Source organism: Pinus tabuliformis, chromosome 3_2 (assembly GCF_031772625.1).
Source record: "Pinus tabuliformis cultivar Carrire ecotype Pingquan chromosome 3_2, CPIR1, whole genome shotgun sequence".
NCBI classification, from domain to species: domain Eukaryota; kingdom Viridiplantae; phylum Streptophyta; class Pinopsida; order Pinales; family Pinaceae; genus Pinus; species Pinus tabuliformis.
Genome location: NC_142302.1, coordinates 780,282,325 through 780,301,732, shown reverse-complemented (window position 1 = coordinate 780,301,732; position 19,408 = coordinate 780,282,325).

The window sequence follows — 19,408 nt, the reverse complement described above, 5'->3', positions numbered from 1 at the left end:
ATTAAATAGGGCTCCTAAAATGTCGGAACATGGATTTTTTTGGTTGAACTCTCTTGCACTTCTTCATAAATCCATTATTTAAAATATATTTTTATCAACTAAATAAACGTTTTTATATTTTTATGTGCTTTTTTTTGGTTAATAGCATATGTTTTTATTTTTTTCCCTCCTTCTATTCTTCTATTTTTGTTAATATTTTTTAGGAAAAATATATTTAGAAAAATGTTACCAATTTCATATATATATTTATTGGAAAATAGAAATCAGTAATATTTAATGTTTTTAATTTTTATATGATTTTTTTATTGTGTTGAGAGGTGCTCTACAATTCAGTATCGGAGTAGATCTCACATAAATATGTAAACATAAATGTTAAACGTAAAAGTAATGTTTAACATTTTAAATATAATGTCGGTCCTATTTAAAGATCAAATAAACACACTATAAATTTAAAATATAAAGAGGTTTACTAACACTCAAAAAAGAGGCATGGTAAATAAATATAAATATAAATAAACCAGAAGTTTGGTGAATAAATAAAATAATTTTTGTTTTTCCACATGGAAAAAAATGAAACATTTTTTTTTATATTTGGTTGAGAGATATGGTAAATAAATAAAATCATTTTTTATATTTACTCCATAAACCTCTTTATATTTACGAAAACTCAAAAATAGGTTTTATTTGGGGGAAGCCTATGGGCCAAATACCACGGGACAAATAATTATTAATACCATGGGCTAAATACGATATTTATAAAAGAGGTATGGTAAATAAATAAATATAAGAGAGGTATAAAGAAGTATGGTAAATAAATAAAAATATATCAAATAGGATTAGAAATCAATATTTAATTATATACCAATCTTATGGGCCAAACACCATGGTAAATAAAAGAGATATGATAAATAAATATAAATGTGAATAAGGAGAGGTATCGTAAAAAAATAAAACCTATTTTCGTATTTACTCAGTAAACCTCTTTATACTTAGTAACAGTTAAAAAAGAGGTTTTCTTTAGGTGAAGCCTATGGGCCAAATTATTATTAATACCATGCAAAACAAATATTATTAACCCTAATATTAATATTAAAAGATTAATAATAATAATATTAAATCTAATATTCATATTAATATATTATAATATTAATATTCTTAAATTTAATAACTTTTGATTAACACAATATTAGATTTGTCATAGTATAAAATATATTAATATATCATGATATATATTAACTCTAGATATATATGGGAGGGAAGAACAATGGCATAGATTGATAGAGGAGGAGAGATAGGGGGAGTAACAAGGGAGAGATGAAAACACACTTAAGGGAGGGGAGAGAATGAATGAAGAGAGAGAGAGAGAGAGAGGAGTGAAAGAGGTAGAGAAGGGTAAGAGAGAGTGAGGGAGAGACAGAGATGGAGGGGGGAGGGAGACAAGGAAAATTTTAAGGATGGAAAATTTTCTTGAAGTTTAAAACATTGGCGAATCTCACTAATCCCTAATATGCAAATTATAAATGTTTATTGATATATTTGTAAAATTATTCAAATTTATAATTATTTTATATATAGTCTCTATAAAATGTTGGCGATTTTTAAGGTAAAATAATTTTATATTCTAAAATTTGGGCGAATCGTCTTTTATAAAATTGGAAATTGGCGAATCTTTTTTGTGGAAAAATCATGGAAAATTAGCCCACTGGGCGAACATTAGCCCCTAAAATTTTCCATGGAGGGAGAGAATGCGAGAGGGAGGGAGATAGTGAGAGGATTGAAGGGGAGGGAGAGGGAGAGACAAAGATGGAGGGGGGAGGGAGAGAATGAGAGAGGGAGGGAGATAGTGAGAGGATTGGAGGGGAGGGAGAGGGAGAGAGAGGAGGAAAGAGAGAGGAAGGTAGGAGAGAAAATGAGAGAGCTGAAGGATGAGACAGAGGACTTGTGAGAGAGGGGGAGAGAGGGAGGGATAGAGAAATGGAGTTGGAGGGGTAGAGAGGGAGGGAAGAAGAAAGACATAGAGAGTGAGAAGTGGAGAGGGGGAGAGAGTGACAAGGGAGAGATGGAAAAAGAGAGTGTATGTTTAGGGGTGAGATAAAGAGACAAATAAGGAGAGACAGAGAGATGGGGGGAGAGGAGAGAGGAGAGAGGGAGGGATATAGTCACATAGTTGGAGAGAGATATATAGAGAGTGTGATGGGGGAAGAGAGAGGATTAGAGGGCAAAGACAGAGAGAGAGAGAGAGAGAGAGAGAGAGATGGGGGAAGAGATAGGATTGGAAGGCAGAGAGAGAGAGAGAAAGAGAGAGAAGGAGTGATTGGGGAAGAGAGAGGGAGATGGGAGATAAAGGGAGGCAGAGGAAGAATGAGAGACAAGACTTGAGAGAGAGGAGGAGAGTGACGGGGGAAGAGATAAGATTTGAGGCAAGAGAGAGAGAAAGAGAAAGAGAGAGAGAGAGAGATGGGGGAAGAGAGAGGGAGATAGGAGAGAAAATGAGAGAGAGGAAGTAGGAGAGAGCGTACTTGAGGGAGAGGAGGAGAGAGGGAGGGATAGGGAGATGGAGTTATAGGGGGAGAGAGGGAGGGAAGAAGAAATACATATAGAGTGAGAAGTGGAGATAGGGATGGAGGGACAATGGAGAGATGGAGAGAGAGTGTGTATGTTTTGGGGTGAGATAAAGTGGCAGAGAAGGAGAGATGTTGAGAATGGGGGAGAGAGGAGAGATGAGAGAGGGAGGGATATAGTAAGATAGTTGGAGAGCGAGAGAGAGAGAGAGAGGAAGTAAGAGAGAGAGGATGTGAGAGAGTGGAGAGATGAAGGGAAATGAAGATGGAGTTGGAGGGGGAGAGAGAGGGGGTAAGAAGAAAGAAATAGAGAGAGAAGTGTGGAGAGACAGAGAGAGGGAGTGATAAGGAAGATGGAGAGAGAGGGAGAGAAGACAATAGGAGGAAAGAGAGATAGAAGCAGGGGATAGGGAGAGAAGGGGAAAAGAGAGAGAGAGGGAGAGGAGGAGGGAGGGATAGATAGATAGATTGGAAAAAGATAGTGTATGTTTTGGGGGTGATATGTAGAGACACAGGGAGATAGAGATATAGATGAAAAGTGATTTTAGTGATTTCACTTGTAGATGGTGATTTCTTATCCTATTTGATTTCTTAAAATAGATGAATTGATTTTAGTGTAGATTTTGATTTCTAGTGATATTTGATTGCTTGCCCTAGATGCACTGATTTCATTGTAGATGATTTCTAATCCTATTTGATTGCTTGCACTAAATGCATTGATTTTAGTGTAGATGGTGGTTTCTATTTCTATTTGATTGCTTGCATTCGATGCAATGATTTCAATGTAGATGTTGGTTCCTAATAATATTTGATTTCTTTAATTAGATGCATTAATTTCAATATAAATGATTTCTTATAATATTTTATTTCTTGCACTAAATGCATTGATTTCAGTGTAGATGTTGGTTTATAATCCTATTTTCTTACTTGCATTAGATGCATTTATTTCAGTGTAGATTGGTGAGTCTCATCATTGAGTAATTATATGGGCCTTAATTGGCCTTAATTCACCTCCTAGCTTAGTTAAATTAACTATTCTCATAACTTATTGCATACTTTTGATTATATTTTGCTTCTGAGATGAGTTAGAGTTGGATATTCTGTTTCGTGGTCTAATGTGCATGTAATGCATGAATAAAGGATAAAAGCGTGGGAAATGCAGGGATAAAAGGTAAAAGCAAGGAACTATCGTAAAAGACCTTGGTGAAAACTTAGATGGGACAAGGGATTGGAATTGCAGGAGGTAAATCCTTCTCATTTACTGCCCATCCATTTGAATATCCCTCCATCAACTAAAAGTACAAACAACCAAATTAGGAGTACGAAAACATAACCAAGCAAGTGGAAGTACAAGCAACCTCCCTACTAGAAGGAAGCCAAGCTAGTGAAAATGAAAGAACAAGTTACCATTAAGTTGGGAGTTGTACCTCCCTAATTTTGAGGGAAGCCATTAAGACTTCAAATGTATAAATAGAGAGGCTTAGGACCTTAGTTTTTTTCAGTCAGCTAGTCAGGATTCAAAATTTTACTGTGGAACTCTGCTTTGTAACAGTTTGAAAATGGGAGAGGGGGTTTAGAGGGCAGTAAGCCAATCCCCCACTTCCATCTCCACTTTCGATCTTTCTCCCAATTTGACGGCTGTCACTTCACCCAATACCATTTACACACGTTCCTTTTTCCAGCAATCTCCGTCGTCCATCTGCCAATTGATTCCATGATATAATCTTAGTCGTCCATCCCGTTAGTTGATCATGTTCAACCATCTGCCTACGTACCATCCTGCGATCCGATCTCATTCATTCATTCGCTTTCCACCTGCCTGATCCAACGATTCTTATGCTCTGTTGCTCATTACATCCCCTTTCCACCATTTTGATCTCCGACCATTCTTCTGCTTGAACACAAATCTAGCCTAGTTTCTATTGTTTAACCCTTAGTCTAAGTTTTGACCTTTTTACTTCTGCAACTTAGGAAATTGGCATTACATGATTGCTTTCTTCATTTATGTAGTAGAATAGATCTCCCCTAGACTAGGTTTTCTCTCCTTCCATCAAAATCAAGCTTCTTCTGACCCTATAGAAGTCTGGCTTGGAACCCCTGGGGTCCCTTTCCACATGAGCAGTGACAATAGGTAGCACCTTCACTTCCAGTTGTGTATATAGCACAGTCACCTCCAAGTTTGTAAGAACCCCGGGTTGATAAGTAAAGCTGGTAGCCCTGGGAGTTGTAACATTCTTGCTGCAATACCTAGGCTCATCATACATGTTGTTTTATAATCTTATTTGCTTACTTGTAGTAAATGCATTGATTTGATTTCAAATGTTGATTTCTATTCCTATTTGATTGCTTGTGTTAGAAGCATTGATTTCAGTGTAAATGTTGACTTATAATCTTATTTTATTGCTTGCATGAGATGCAGTGATTTCAGTGTAGATGTTGATATCAGATTTCATGTAATTGGATGTATGATGGTACATTATTTTTAAAGTGATTGAGTTAACATTGTGCATTGATTTCAGTGTAAGCACAATTTTTTCTGAAAATGCACATTGGTTTTTTTGTTATAGTAATTTAACCTATTAATATTGAAGAGAAAGAGAGGCAAGGTATGATGTTTACTTGAGCTAAAGATTTAAATGATTTATGATTTAACCTATCCATTTTATATAACTGATATGAAAATATGACAATCGATATGAAAAGATGAGAAAAATAACAAGGGTGAAAATAACAGTAGTAGAAGAAAATAGTTTGAGATTAATCACAATGAACAGTATTTGTAATTGAATATATTCTTATTATTCACATTTTATATTATTGAACACTATTACATTGTCACTTTACATTCCAAAGTTTTATTTCATCATTTTTCATCATTAAAGTTATTAACAATAGGTATCATCTAAACAAACTGAGATAACTAAGAAAATTTAAAATTAAAATGCCCATATTAATATGAGACATATTCAGCATAATTAAAATGATTATATTAATATTAGATGAATTTACATATTATTGATAAAATTAATCATATGCTCGTTATATTTTCTTTGGTCACACATGATTGAGACCAGCCTAAAGCCATCTTAAATTCGGATCTATCAAGCGATGAGAGGGATTAAATCTCTCAAGGTGCAACCTTTTCCTCAAGTTTTGCACTCAAAAAAGAGGTTTGCAGCTCGAGATATTTGATCCCTCTCGGTGCTTGATATATCTAGAGTTAAAAGGAATCTAGGCTGGCTTAAAGTAATATGAGGTATACTTGTAGGTTAAAAACAACAGTTTTTTACTTTAAATATATTTTTTGTCGGAAATGGTTAACTATGTATGTTCTAATTTTTAGAAATAATATATAGTCAACGTTCATGGATTTTATTCTTGTTATTTATATTTATTGATATATCGTTTAATTCTTAATATATCTTTTAGTTGTGATTTGTTCCATAAGAATTTTTGTAAGTAAGGAATTACATGAAAATGTTATTAATTTATTGAGGAAAGGTGTTGTACAACTGTAACAACCCTTATGAAAAGTTTATGTAATAAAAGTTAATAAAGGCAAAATAATAACACGGGTAAAGGACACGTATTCCAAGGAAAATGTTAGACAAAGATATCCTAGTGACCATCGTTGGATGTGTGTTTTGGCTAAGGGAAATTGAAAAAAGCTAAGACAAAGGCATCAAAAGGAAAAAAGGCATTTCTGGCACATTTATTTACGAAAATAAAGGAAAATAGGAGAAAAGGAAGGTAAAAGGTCACAGGTTGCACGTGAGGAAGAAATTGAAGGAAAATGATGGAAAGTGAAAAAAATAGATGCCTCATTCATAAAAAGGGTTCTAAGGATTAGTTAGAAAACTTAGTCAGTGTTAAGCTCTTGGTCAGTTCAAGTTCAGAGCTCTCTCATTATTATCTCTCTCTCACACTCTTGATCACTTAGAGTTTTCTTGGAGCACTCCAGCTTTGGATTAAGGAATGAAAAGAAGCAAAAGGAAAGGAAAGGAAAGAAATTACCAAGGAAGAGGAGTAGAATCAAGCATATTCAACAAGAATACTTGTAGGTAACTGTTTCCATGTGTGATTTCCTAGCTAGTTTTGACATGCATGGCCTTGTATGTTGGTGTATGGTTCTCTTGCTGTAAGTGGCATGGTTTCTCCAGGTTAAGGAAGTGGTTTTAAGCCTAGCCTTCCTTTTTTCCGGATGTTGTGGTATGTTTGGATGCTTATCTAGGTTTTGAGATTTGGTTTTCCATATCAATTTCGGAATACGGGTCGGAGGTGGTTTGAAGGTTCATTCCCAAAGGCTTAGGAATCCCTTGACTAGTTTCGGTGGGAGACACAAACAATGTAAACTTTGAAACGAGAACTGATATTGTTACCCGTTTCGTAGAGATAGCAAAAAAGTGACCTGATTTTGAAAAGGGGTGATGCAAAACACATATGTTTTTTTAGAGCATAGTCTTTGGCACTTTAATTTTTTTTATGTACATTGCGTTTTAGAATGGTAGTGATTTTCATGCTGATTTTAAAAAGTGGTAATTCTGCATCAGACCCTTTTTTTAAAAGACCTATTTTTTGACTTTAAATTTTCTAATGTATGAAATCTAAATAATTATTTTGTAAATTTAATAACTTTTGAAGTGGTTTTTTTCTTTATATTTTCTTGTTTTCATTTTAATTTTAATTTTTTTTGTAGTGAGGTTTTTATTGTTTTGAATTTTTAAATCAGAACGTTGATATTTTGAATTTTCGATATTCTACAGATTTATACATCCTTAATTAATTTTTCAATCCACATGAAATAATTGTTTCTAAAAAACAATATCTTTTAACAATGGACATAAAAATAACCATTTTTAACCTAAATATAACTAAAAAACAACACATTTTGATAATTTGTTCCTAGAATTGACATGTCAAAATCACAATTTTTATACAAAAATTTTAACTAAAAATGGTTAAATAATAGTTTTTTCTATGAATTTCATGTCAAAAAAATAATAATAATCATTTTTTTAAATAATGATTAACTTAAAAATTAATGCGAAAATCACATATTACAAATATTGAACGCATAACAGTAACAATTCCCGTAATCAGAATCAAATAACCACCGCCCGACTGCCCATGGGGGTGGCTATCTGATTCTCGGAATCGGATAGCCATCGCCCAACCAGCCCCACGGGCGGCCAAGCAGTGGCCATCTGATTCTGAGAATCAGATAGCCACTACTCGGCCACCCCCACGGGTGGTTGGGCAATGGATGGGCAGTGGCTATCTGATTTTGAGAATCAGATAGCCACCGCCCAACCACCCCCATGGGTGGCTGGGTGGTGGCTATCCGATTCCGAGAATCAGATAGCCACCTCCATGGGCAACCGGGCGATGGCTATTCAATTCCGAGAATTGGATAGCCACCCCCACGGGCATCCGGGCGATGGCTATTCGATTCCAAGAATCAGATAGCCACCCTCACGGGCAGTCGAGCGATGGCTATTCGATTCCGAGAATCAGATAACCACCCCCACCGACAGTCAGGCGGTGGCTATCCGATTCCGAGAATTGGATAGCCACCGCCCAACCGCCCGTGGGGCAGTGGCCGATATAATTGTTTTTTTTTTAAATAAAAAATAAATTTTGTTAAATATGTATATTGTGTGTGTGTGTGTGTGTGCATATATATATATATATATATATGTTTTTTTTTAATTTTATATATATTTATAAAATATATATATTTTAAATATTGTAAATGTTATTTTAAAAAATATCAAAAATATATTAGCTTTTTTAATTTTAATGTTTTTTTGAAAATGATTTTTAATTTGAAAATATGTATTTTTTTAAAATTTTAATTGTTTTTCAGGTTTTTATTTTATTTTTAATTTCAGCATATTTTTGTTTTTTAACGTTTTTTGAAAATGTTTTTCATCTTAATTTTTGTAGTTTTTTAATTTTTTTCGTTGTTTTGTTATTTTTCTATTTTTTTTAATCTAGTTTGTTTTTAATTTAATTTAATTTTTTTAGTTTTTCTTAATGCTTTTTTAAAATTTCTTATTTTTACTTAATTTTATACTTTTTTTTTTCTATTTTTTCCAATTTTTTTTTATGGTTTACCACATTAAAAAAAATGTTATTTTTTTTAAAAAATGTTTTTCTTATTATTTATTTCTTTAATTTTTCTTTTTTTTTTTTAATTCTTATATTTTATAGGTTAATTTTGGTTTTTTTTTTACATTTTTATTTTTTAATGTTTTGTTTTTAATATATATTTTTATTTGCATTTTGGTATTTAAAAAAAAAATGTCTTTTTTTTCATTGTTTTTATTTTTAATTTTATGTTTTCATTATTTTTTTGAAGTTTTAATTTTTTTCAGAGTCATAACAAAATCTTTTACACCATTATTTCAAAATGTTGAAAATTTACCAAAAAAAAAAAAAAAACGTGTTATTCGAGCATCAACACTTTTCGTTTTGAGGGTGTTTTTTGCACAATTTTTGCACATAAAAATTCGGTTTTACTGCGATTTTTTCAAAATGTTGAAAATTAACCCTTAAAAAAAAAGCCATCATTCCATTACTAGCACTTTTCATTTTCAGGTTGGTTTTTGCACAATTTTTGCACAAAAAATTCGTTCTCACTGCCATTTTTAAAACATGTTCAAAATTGACCCTAAAGAAAAAACCATCATTCTAGTATACACACTTTTCATTTTTAGCACTTTTTTTCATGTTTTTTCGGGGTTTTTTGGGCAGAGTTCTCGTTTTGAGTTTATAGTTCCCATTTCGAAGTTTACATTGTTCACAGTAAAGCCTTAGGGAGAAGTATTGGTTTAGGGCCTAGTTTATTAGGGATTTCTTATAGATGTTGATGGTTACATGTGGAAATGCTTACAATGGAGTAATGTTTGTTGTCATGCATGAGGTCATGGTTTGTGTAGTTGATATGGTGATGCATTAATGACTGGATTCTAACTAGAATGATGTGTATATGGTCGGTACTCATGTGTTATAAGCATATATGTAGTTTTCATGCATGAATGGTCTTGGTTATAGTTATGCATGAATAGTAGGTCAAGCATGCCTTTTGAAGTCATGGTATGCAATTTAGGTCATCAGGGTCATATTGGTATGTTATGATGCTAATGTGTTTGCTATGGTAAAGCAGGAGATACAGATCATCATAATAAGGTTGCACTTTTATGCTTTGGGATAAGAGTAGATCGTCATACATGTATTGTATGTTGACAAGCAGGTATCTAGGTTAAGAATTTTTATATGCATTAGGGTTATATACCTTGGGTTTATGTACATGTATTTTTATGTTATGATTGCATTCATGATAGATGTTAGTTGATTATTGTAGTTATATGAACATGTGTCAGATAGTCAAGAATGATATTAACCTACATTTCTATTGTTGTTTTACATTAGATAACATGATGATTAGGGTTATCTCATTGAGATATTGATCTTTAATTTGGCTTGACCATATGCGTGATGGTTATGTTCATTGCATTGAAGATATTGATGTTATATGAATTTCAACAACTTGGCTTAGCCTATGTAGATGGTTATGGTTGTGATATTAAGGTATGAGCCGACATGTTTGCGACTTGGTGTCATACTAATCTAGACTGATCGTAGATTTGTGATTTCTATGAATAAATGACTATTGTTTATGAGTTAGGATCTGAACATGTTAGTTAGTGATTGTTATGGATAACATGATCTTATTTATATTTAAGCTGATGTGTTGAGAAATTATATTGTGATAGCTAGCTTGATTGCACAGAAAAGATACCCTCCACTGAGATAAAGTAAGGTACGAGTTTGCTTATGTCGTATATTTGGTGCTTGACAATTTGATTATGACCTCTAGTTAATTTATTTAACGTGGTATGTTGCAACTTGGTTGAATGTTTGGTGAATTGCATAATATGAACATGTGCTCAAATGATTTTGTTTTAAGATGATTTTACTAACACATATATGTTGAAACAATTTATATGTACTAGAGTGTAGTAGGTGATAGTTGTAGTATTGTGTCTAAGGACTATGCATTGACTATGAATTATGACATGATTGTTAGTCATGGTAAAGGGTTATTTCAAATTGTTATATATGATTTCTTTGATATTTAGAACGTGATACTGACATGTGTGAGCAAGTTGCAGGGGAACATGCTTTTTATTAGCATAACAAGGTAATAATTGATGTGCCTATATAACAAATAGTTTGGTGATGTGACAGTACTAGTAAGCCTCGATTACAACCAAGTAAAAGGGTAAAAGGAAGGAATTGGACAAGAATTCCTTTGGCTATGCTTGGAAACCCTAATCACAAATGAGTGAGTCCTTTGCATATAGGAAGTCTTCTTAAACTTGATTTTTTCTAACATTATGTGGATATGTGCTAGACTCATGAACATGTACTTAATATGTGAAATAGCTAGAGATGGATCTATCAAAGGGATTGCAGTAACTTGAGACATGGTGTGGATATGTTTAATTGCGAGCAATGTGCGTGGAACAAAAGGAAAAGGTAACTAGTGTATTGCTATGTTTATTTATGCATTGATAGTTATGTGTATCTGACAGTGTGTTGCAAGGAGTTACATGACAAGAGAAATTTTCATAAAATGTTGAAGAAGGCTCAGGTTGAGCTTTTCTTGGGAACCATGGGGATTGAGTCATAGTGTCCATAGTTAGTCTTGTTTTTTTGGTTTTTGGGATTCTTGTGCTCGATTTGCAATTTTCCGTATGTTTGGTGCATAGATATGCCACTTTATTTCAATTTCATGTTGTTATTGGTTTTCATGGATTTCTTCTTATTTGTTTCTTGTCTTTCCCTTTATGTTTTGACTCTTGGGAATTGGTTTGTAGAAGAGGAAAAGTTGATGGAGATTCAGGAGAGATGTGTGGTACCCAACCGGTAATTAAAGACTCAGATGAAGCTCTTTTCATGAGAAAGCGCAATGGAAGGTAAGACTATTGTTGGAAATAATAGTGAGAGGGGGGGTGAATCAGTATTTATAGTTCAATAATATTTCATTTCCCAAACAAATTTATATACTCTACTTCAATGAAGTGAACTTGCATGTACACACTACTATGAATAGAGAAACAGGCGTATACCCAAATAACTTATGATCTAGTCCATTTATAATGTCTTGATCCTTAATCACTACATCGGTAACTTATTAAATATTAACCATGTGCATTAATAACTAATAAACCATCAAACATAAAAAACACACATGAACACCATGATTTAAGGTGGAAACACAATGCGGGAGAAAAACCACCTCCTGTTGTTGTCTCTAACTTCTTTTACTATAAATAATAATCTATTTACAATGTTGTACTAGTGCAGGCTCATACCAGTATGCAGGCACCCACCTACAGAAGGCTACAACCTTCTCTCATTCTCTAGCTTCTACTGGAAGGGAGCTACAACCCGCTAGCTCTTGTACTAGCTGATATGTTTACTAGTACATAGGCGCCAACCTATATAAGGCTACAACCTTCACTCTTTTTCTAGCTACTACTGGAAAGGAGCTCCAACCCCCTGATCAAATCACCAACCACTACTGGCAGGAAGTTTTGACTTCCTCACTAAAGGCTCCAACCCTCAGCATCCTCCAGGGACCGCGTTTCATGAATTTTCGGACTGGATACTCCTGGTACACAACACTGTAATATGAAGGCCATGTTTCATCAAATTTTCACACTGGACCCATTAGTAACATTGAAGCTCAAAATCAATCACCGCTGCAATACAACCATCACATACATCTCCATAAAACAATCATTGAAACCCAATCATCAATCTCTGATATAACTGAAACCCAATCATCAATCTCTAATATAACTGAAGCAATCAATCACTAAAACCTATGAACCTCTAACACAACTGAATAAACCATTCATTCAAACTTAATCAAATTCAACCAATCAACTCGAACAGATAGATCACTATAACCAGTACACATATCTGAACCCAAAACACTACATCAACAACCAAAACTAATTGTAACCTCAAAAGGCATGTGTCAGAATGTATACGCTCCTTCAATGAAGGAAGCATTTGTGTATACGCTACTTCCTTTTGCCCAACCTGCATATACCTCTAAAGATAGCAAATCATAAAACATCTGAACCACAAACTGTACCAATCAGTGACATTCTAAAGGTCATCTATCATATTACAGAGTTCTAAACATATGGCAACAAGGATCACCCTTCTTTCTTAATCAATTAGTCAACCAGACTCGATCTCCTTATACAATCAATTTTATTTTCAGATCTAATGAAGACATGATTGACAAACATCAATAAAATAGTAACACTAATCCGATACATCAGTAATACCTGAACATCAAGATTTTCTTTTGCATACACTACATGGAAGAGGCAAACTAGCATGTGTATGCACCTTCACCAAAGCGAACTGGCATATAAATCTTCAAATACTTGTAACTTTGTTGCAATTCCTGACTTCAGACATACCCAGATCATCACATATAAAGGATAAAACATGTGCTAGCAAACGAATATAGCATATCCATTATCAGATCACATAATGATAAGTCATTATGATTCGGATCCATCATTAGATCTTATCAAACACTTAGGTGCATACTTAGTCTAGATCAAGAAAAGCATTAGAAACCCATAACATGCATATTTTCTTTTGCTCTAACACTTCATAAGATATTCATTACTTGTGCACTTAGCCCTTTGATCTTCTCCTCCTTATATACTTAGATCCTTTGTCAATACCTCAGACCAAAACCTCAACCAATTCCTTCGACCAAAAACCTCAGACCAATACCTCAAACAAAAAACCTCAGACCAAAACCTCGAACCAATACCTCAGACAAAAGACCTCAGACCAATACCTCGGACCAAAACCAAGCTTAGTATCTGTGGTATTCTTGGACAGAACCAAATAGTCGTTACTTTGCTCAATATTGTGGGCTAATACCATGGTATTGACCCCTAGTATTCTCTACTCTTGAAATTCCTTGATTTCCCAACCTATACACGGTTTTCCTCTTATGAAAGTGGGTGCATACATATACGATATTTTTGTTTTGTGAACTCACGTATATATGCTACGTGGATAAGGTGAACCAGCGTATACTTCTTAAACCATTCACTTTCTTCAATTTCTTGATTTCGATCTGTAGTCGTTTGTTCCTTCATCTTATTCTTTGTACCATTACTTTATTCCCTCTAAATAGACCTGTTATAATGCAATTTTCCATATTATTTTTGAAATGATTCCTTTGAACTACCTTGTATTTTATCACATCTATAAGCACAACTGCCATGCATTCTATCACATCTGATATATCTCCTGTAGGTTCATCTAGTTACATAGATTCATCTAGTTACCAAATACAAGTGACTTGTTTTGCTACAAGTGGGTTGCCATGTAGTACAACACATGCATCATAATGCCAACAATATCCCACTTTGGACTTGATGGCAACCATGTTGGTGTTGATTACTGCAAGTTGTAGAAACTGTTAGAGATAACAAGAAACACCAAAATACCCTACCCTTTGACATCAAGGGCAAAGAGTGGACCAAGATATTCTCCCCCTTTGATATCAAGTGAAAATGGGTGACCAAAATGAAGACTTTCATATCTAAACAACTAAATATAAACATTGATCATGCTCCCCATAGGCACATGCTGAATTCTCTGATTAAACTCCCCCTTTGTACATGCTGAGATGCATTATACCGTCCATGCTCGCTGTGAGCACATGCAGAGTCTGCAAAAATATTTTCTAAAAGAATAAAATGACTCTATAACTCAACTATGTGAGTATGACCATCCTATCACCAATGACTCATACATACATCAATCTCCCAACCAAGTGGGGATATACCAAATTTGACTCATTTACCCAACCATGTGGGGACATACCAATTGTTTATACATGAGTAAAACATAGCAATTATTACATCATCCTTCCCATTCATAGTGGGGGTACAAATTACATCATATATGACCAAAAAGGATGCATTAAAAGACTATGACAGACAGCGACATATTATGGGCCCTTATATGACCTTTATATTAAATGATATACATGAAACTTATAACAAAGACGAAATATCTAAATAAGACGATGATAGTCATCTGCAACTATCATACACCATATATGATCTGCTCCATAAGAATCTATCAGCAACATCCAGACCAAAAACCTATATATGTCCATCATCAGTTCCCAAGATATGACAACATAAATATCATCAAGCTATGACAAAGTATGCCGCATATAGATATCAACTCATCCTCTTGATCTCATCAAGATCAACTTTCTTTGTTTCCTTAGTAGAAAGAGCCTTATCATAACCTTCCATGAATCAAGTAAGAATATGTCATATCTCCAAGAAGTAACACAAAATCATATCATATGTATGTGAAAACACCATAGTCATCATCTATGATCATACCATAATCATCAATAACTGCATGATCTTTCCACATGATCCCTCAGTATATCAACAATGTATCATCACTAGGGAACATCCCACATTTGATAAGCATTAATCAACATATGTGAGTATCAAACCTATCATGATATCATCATTATGTGACTAAGTAATCCATGTCTCTGAATATCCATGTCTTTAAATAGCTATGTCTTCATGAGACTTGAATAACACCATTCTCTTGGCTAGCCAACAATATTTATCAATATGCAACTTAGGTAATCATCCATGTGTCCATCATAATGTATATCCAGCAAAGAGATAGCAATATGTATCTAGAAAACCATGAGCTCATAGTCATTTGTCAAGCTTTCTCGATACCATCAATAGCAACAATCCTCAACCATGTGAGAGCCAAGAGCTATAGGAATCCTGCATCATAACTGCACCATATGAACTTTATGCATCTTTCAAGGCATGATGACTACAGCATAAAAGAAATGAGTGGCTCATCATCAAATAATGAAGTTCTGTACTCAAGCTTTGTACTTATCCTTGTCCTTATGAAGATCCCCATGTAAGAAACATATATGTAGTGTATGCATCAGCAAAACGTCATCCACAATCATCATTAAATCTGATCTGAATAACAATTATGTAAGCCCAAGCAATATAAGTATCATCTGAGACTTCATCATAGGCAACTCATAACCACAACATAGCATGATGTATCATTTAAACACTTTAGCCACATAAGCATCATCACCATTGATAAGAATCATTAGGTACCAAAGACTTCTAAACGTAATCCCAAAAATGCATTATTAGAAGCATAGAATATTCTTCCCTCGAACCTGTGCCACTTGTTCACTCTCAGATCTAATCATTGCATATATCAGTAATAAATATCAAGGCATCATCATCAATTAGATATGCATCAAGTCATTGACAACCTATGATGATCAAAAGCACTTCTAAATAACACCCACAGACTGTAGTCATCAATCATTAAGACATAAAAGATAATTGATATTGGTATGAACCATATCAGATCATTTTTCTGAGTCTATCCCACTGTTTCTTCATCAAACCAACATATACGTGACTGTTCGATCTGCATACTGAGCTATGCCACATATTTCTAGTTGTACTTCCTTCCTCTTCCATACCTTGGAGTGTGATGATGTTTGCTCCTTTTGGTATGTTGGCCAAAATTTTCTCCTGCATTTTTTGCTATATGTCCAAACATTTTACACGCATAACATCTTATATGTTTCATATTCCCTCTATAGAAGTTAATGGCTTTATGGCCAAACATATTACAAGAAAAACAATATCCCTTGAAGTAATTGGAAGTTGATGATATTTCTGTGTGACGGTTATTATCTTGAACCATTCTACTTCTCCATCTGGCTGCAACATGTCTGAAATTATGACATATAAAACATTCAACATTATTCATCAGATGAAAGAATCGATTAACAATTCCATAGTTAGGAGTAAATTATTTTCTTTGAAGACTTTCTTTCCTTGGTTGTTGATGGGGTTGAACTCTTATCTCCTTGTTGAGCATTTCATATTTTGCACTAGAGTTTCTTGCTTCAGTTTGTGAGCTAGGTTCACCTTTAATAGTTACATGAAAACCAAGACTAGACTTGGTGGCACGAGACCTTTGACTACTAAGAATGTCATCCAAAATCTTAGTACTATCTTGAAATCGTAAAAGTTTATCCTTTTCTTCTAATTTACCTTTTACGATATTTACCTCAACCTGATATTTCTCAATGATGTCACTTCATCCTACAACCTTTGACATTGATCTTCGTTTTCCTTGTACTGCTTTCTTACCTTGTTTCCTCCCTCCAACTGAAATTTTAATCTAGTAACTTCTTCTTTGTAGGAACATTCACTTTTATCAATTAGATCTTTTTGATCTCTAATTGCATCTGTGATCTTTTTAAACTTTGCCTTTATTTGATTTCTTTCTCTTTCACCCATAAGAGAAAATTCAGATGTTTTGTTGTCACATTCATTATTTTCAAATGAACAAAGAAATTTCTAACCAGAGGACAAAAAATTCATACCTAATAATTCTTTTGCTTATTCATCTTCATTCTGAGGTGATTCTAAATCTAAAGAGTTGTTTCCACATAATGTCCAATCGACTATCCCACTGTCATAGTTCCTCTGATATGTCTTCTTCTTTTGAGGTGCTTTCTTCTTTTGCTTCTTTCCCATCGTTACTACGGATCTCCTTCAAGTGATCAAGCTTCTGCCAAAGGACCTGCTCTGATACAAATTTTTCGAAATAATACTAAGAGGGGGGGTGAATAAGTATTTATAGTTCAATAATATTTCATTTCCCAAACATATTTATATACGCTACTTCAGTGAAGTAAACTTGTGTGTACACGCTACTGTGAATAGAGAAACTAATGTATACCCAAAGAACTTATGATTTAGTCAATTTATCATGTGTTGATCTTTAATTAGTGCACCAGTAACTTATTAAACAATAACCATGTGTAGTATTAATAGAATAAACCATCACACATAAGCAACAGACCTGAACACCAAGACTTGAGGTGGTAACCTAATGTGGGAGAAAACCACCTGTTGTTTTTGTCTCTGTCTTCTTTTAATATAAATAATAATCTATTTGTACTCTTGTACTAGTACAAGATCATAGCAGTATGTAGGCACCCACCTGTAGAAGGTTACAACTATCTCTGGTTCTCCATATTCTATTGGGAAGGAGCTACAACCCCCTAGCTCTTGTACTAGTTGATATGTTTACTAGTACATAGCCGTCGACCTACAGAAGGCTACAACCTTCACTCATTTTCTAGCTGCTACTAGAAGGGAGCTACAAACCCCTGATCAAATGACCAACCACTATTGGCAGGAAGTTTTGACTTCCTCACTAAAGGCTCCAACCCTCAGCATTCTCCAAGAACCACGTTTCATGAATTTTCAGTCTGGATACTCTTGGTACACAACAATACAATATGAAGGCCATGTTTGATCAAATTTTCATGCTGGACCCATTAGTAACATTGAAGCTCAAAATCAATCACCACTACAATACAACGATCAAATACATCTGCATCAACTAATTAGTGAAACCCAATCATCAATCTCTAATATAACTGAAACAATCAATCACTGAAACCTCTGAACCTCTAACACAACTGAATCAAATAATCACTCAACCTCTGACACAACTAAATCAACCATTCATTCAAACTGAATCAAATTCAACTAATCAACTAGAACTAATAGATCACTGTAGCTAGTACATAGATCTGAACCCAGAACAATGCATCAACAACCAAAACTAACTATAACCTCAAAAGGCATGTGTCAGAATGTATATGCTCATTAATGAAGCAAACCTACGTTTATACGCTACTTCCTTTTTCGCAACCTGTGTATACCTCAAAGATACTGAATCATAAAACCTCTAAACAAAAAAATTTACCAATCAATGACATTTTGAGGGTCTACTGTCATATTATAGATTTCTAAATAGATAGCAACAAGGATCACCCTTCCTTCTCAATCAATCAATCAACTAGACTCAATCTCCTTATACAATCAAGTTTATTTTCAGATCTAATGAAGACATCATTAACAAACAACATTAAAATAGTAGCACTGATCTGATAGATCAGTCATCCGTGAACCTCAAGATTTTCTTTTTCATATGCTACTTTGAAGATTTGAACCATCGTGTATATGCACCTTTACCAAAGTGAACCAAGATATAGATCTGAAAATACTTATAAATTCGTTGTGATTCCCGACTTCAGACATACCCAGATCATCACATAAATAGGATAAAATGTGTGTTAGAAATCAGATCTATCCTATATATTATCAGATCACATAGTGATAAGTCATTATGATCCTAATCCATCATTAGCTCTCATCAAACACTTAGGTGCATACTTAGTCTAGATCAGGAAAAGCATCAGAAACCCATAACATGCACTAATCCATCATTTTCTTCTGATCTAACACTTCATAAGATATTCATTACTTGTGCACTTAACCCTTTGATCTTCTCCTCCCTATATACTTAGATCCTTTGTCAATACCTCAAACAAAAACCTCGTACCAATACCTCATACCAAAACCTCCGACCAAAACCTCATACCAATACCTCAGACAAAAAACCTTGGAGTAATACCTTAGACCAAAAACCTCGAACCAAAATCTTGGACCAATACCTCGGACCAATACCTCAGACCAAAACCACAATTAGGACCTGTGGTATTCTTGGACGGGATCAAATAGTCATTACTCCACTAAATATTGTTGGGTAATACCATGGTATTGACCCCTGGTATTCTCTACTCTTGAAATTCCTTGATTTTCCAACCTACA